At 45.2% G+C, this 3,441-nt stretch overlaps 1 protein-coding gene across 2 annotated transcripts in view; it reads left to right on the forward strand.

Moving 5' to 3' along the window:
- LOC105545830 (filamin-interacting protein FAM101A) overlaps positions 1-3,441 on the forward strand; it is a 431,833-nt gene that overhangs the window by 101,743 nt on the left and 326,649 nt on the right. The window lies entirely within an intron of this gene.

Below are 3,441 nucleotides of genomic sequence, written 5' to 3' on the forward strand. Positions count from 1 at the left end.
CATAAACCCAGGAGGCGGAGCTTGCAGTGAGCTGAGATCCGGCCACTGCACTCCAGCCTGGGCCACAAAGCGAGACTCCGTCTCAAAAAAAAAAAAAAAAGAATACTCAGGCAGATCAAGGGACAGAACAGAGAGCGCAAAAACAGATGACTTAAAATAGTATGTTTCATTACAATAAAGGGGCCAGGCATGGTGGCTCATGCCTGTAATCTCAGCACTTTGGGAGGCCGAGGTGAGCAGATCACTTGAGGTCAGGAGTTTGAGACCAGCATGACCAATATGGTTAAACCCTGTCTGTACTAAAAATGCAAATATTAACTGGACCTGGTGGCATGTGCCTGTAATCCCAGCTACTTGGGAGGCTGAGGCAGGAGAATTGCTTGAACCCAGGAGGCAGAGGTTGCAGTGAGCCAAGACCGTGCCATTGGACTCCAGCCTGGGCCACAGAACGAGGCTCCATCTCAAAAAAAGAAATTACAATGAAGGAAGCACCCCCTAAAGAGTGGAAGGGACAGCTTGGTTAATACATAGTTATAAACAGTTTGGGGAAAATTGACTCTTGGAGGAAAAAAGCAGTTAAGAGTCTCATCCTAAATTCCAAATAAATTTTAGTTGCATCAAGGAAATATATACATAAGTAAAATAGTGGATAAATTAAGAAAAAATATATGTGATGTTGTTTATGTAATTCCTAGATAAGAAAATTAATTCTTTCCAAGTGTAAAAACAATAGAAAAAAATCCTCAAAGTAAATAAATAGATTGGCCACTTAAAAAATTTAATTTCCACATACATGTATGTGTGTGTGTGTGTGTGTGTATATATATATATATAAAATCTCATAGAAAATGAAAAATCAAAGAAGAACTGGGAAAAATAAATATCTTATAAAATACATCAATCAGTCATATCCTTAAGAGAACAAAGTACTTGTACTAATAAGACTAAACTCCCAAAAGAAAAATGAGCAAAGACTATGAATAGACAATTTATTGAAGATGAACTATATAATTGGTTAACTAATTGCAAATGGAAAGCTGAACAAATTTTCAACCTCAGCAATTATAAAAGAAATGCAAATTAACGCCACGAGACAACATATTTTAACTTATTAAAGTAGCGAAGATTAAAACTATTTGAAGGTGGGAGGCTGCGTGGGGAAAGGCACTCCTTGGCATTGCTATGGACATCTGAGTTTGCAACCACCTTCTAGAGGGAGAGTTTGGCACTGTAGATGAGAAACCTCATTGATCTAGTAATTTGCTTTTAGGAATCTATCTGGTGGGTCGCTTTCAGCTATTCCCTCTAAGGAAATCATCAGAGATATGATCATAGACTTAGGTAAAAGGTGGTTGTTACGACAGCCTTATAATGTCAAAAATTTGGGAACACACAAAACGCCTAATACCTGGGATTCTCAAGAATAGATCAGTTTATGGCACAGGAAAAAAATGGTATTTTTGAAGAAAATATCTCCCAGGGAGCTGCTTAGCAGTGAAGGGCAAGGAGGGAGGAATGCTACCCTTTGAATGGGTGTCCTGTTCAAAAGGTGATACGGCAAATCCTGCAAAGTTCGCCTCCTTCCCTCTTCTGCCCCCAAGTTCCTGAGCCTCCACTGCCCTTGCAGAAGCAACCAATCCGTCCATGTTCTTCTCTTGCCGGAGGGTTTCTAAGCTGGACTGTTAGCTCGCCATGTGATTTTCGGAGACAGACGATTCAAGGATGTTCTTAGAATGATGAGAAGAGAAAGGGGACTGTCTGTGGTGGTCACAACTTTTGGTCTCCTGTCACCTTTTCCCCCTCTGTAAGGGGTAGGACATCAAGATGGGAGAGGAGAGCAACACCTAGAAAGGGAAATAGGGAAGCAACTAGGGGGTCTGAACTGAGGGTGGGAGGAAGGAGGAAACAGTTTTTAGACAGTAGGGGAAGAGGAAAAGGTGAGAGAAGATGCGGAGAAAGTTAGCAGGGAAGAGGCTGATGTGAGACCATCTCGCAAGGTAGTCTCCATGACTTAAGCAACAGGCTGACCGACCTCCAAGTGAACAGGTGAGAATCCTGCAGGAGAAGAGGAAAATGTCGTGGGAGCCCCAGAAGTGAAGTGAGGCAGGATGAGAAGGTTGCCAGGCAACGCGAGGTCCGGATGGACGCCTGGGCTTGTATTTGTGGCCGCATCTTTGGCACAATATGGCGAACCTCTCCACCAAGAGGAAACCATATGGGTTAGGAGCAGAGGAAGAGGAGGCTTGACTGACTCAGGGTTGGGGGTACTCAAAGGGAGCAGTGGCCAGGTATCTAACAGTAGTGAGGGCAGAAGGATTGAGTCCCAGGTTAGGGCTGCTGAGAAGAGACCAGTAGGCTGACTGGGCAAACAAGATCGAGGCCAAGAACTGAACGCCACAGTGAGGTTGGGGCCAAGGCAGCGTGGGTAAGAGTGAAAAAATGGGGGAGTCAAAAGAGTAGGGGATTCCAGGTCAGACCTTGAGATTGCCTGAGTAACCGTGTTCAGCAACCAGAAATGAAAGGCAAGAAGCTAGTTGGGCCAATCTGGACTTTGGTAGGCACTAGGCATTTTTGCCGTTGAAGGTCTCTTCCTCCATAAAAATAAAATTTAAGAATGACATTTTACAACTACATTGGTATAAAGGCAAATCTATTAATATTATGTATTCAAGCATTGTCTTCAACGAAAGTTCAGGGTTTGTTCCTCACTCTGATTTTAAAAGAAAGAAAAACATTTCTTGCAGCCCAACAAGTATTTTGGGCCTAGGCACTGTTCCTGCTATGCGTGGTGGATAAGTCAGCCCTGCATGCAGCCTCCAAAATCGGGAGGTCTGTGCCAAGCACCTGGGAGCCAGAGTCCAAAGGAAGCCCAGATCTGTCTTCCATGGCTCCCCGCCACCCTCCATGCTCAGCTCTTCCCAGCCTTTGCCTTTTCCCTAAAAGGCCCAAACTTCACACTGCCCTAGCGTGCCCACTCTGTCTTTCTAACCCTTTTTTCTCCTCCTCCTGGACTTTCTCGTCCCGCCTGCCCTGTCTTTCCAGCCTCACCTTTTACCACAGGTGAGTGCCAGGCACACAGGAGTGTACAGATGGAGAGGGTGTGTTCACAGAGGCTTGGGCAGAAGCACCGAGACAACAGACAGGACATTCCAAAGGAGGGGCTGCCCCATGGGCAGAATATTCCTAAAAAGTGCCTGTCAACTTGAGTATTTGGGTCCTAAACCACCCCCCGGCCACATCAGGGGTATAAAAAAGGTCCAGCACTGCAAGTAAGGAAAAGGGTTCTTTGGGCTGGGCACGGTGGCTCATGCCTGTAATCCCAGCACTTTGGGAGGCTCAGGCGGATTGCCTGAGCTCAGGAGTTCATGACCAGCCTGGGTAACAAGGCAAAACCCCATCTCTACCAAAATAGAAAAAAAAATTAGCTGCGTGTGGCGGCAT

Source organism: Mandrillus leucophaeus, unplaced genomic scaffold (genome assembly GCF_000951045.1).
Source record: "Mandrillus leucophaeus isolate KB7577 unplaced genomic scaffold, Mleu.le_1.0 Scaffold34, whole genome shotgun sequence".
Lineage (NCBI taxonomy): Eukaryota > Metazoa > Chordata > Mammalia > Primates > Cercopithecidae > Mandrillus > Mandrillus leucophaeus.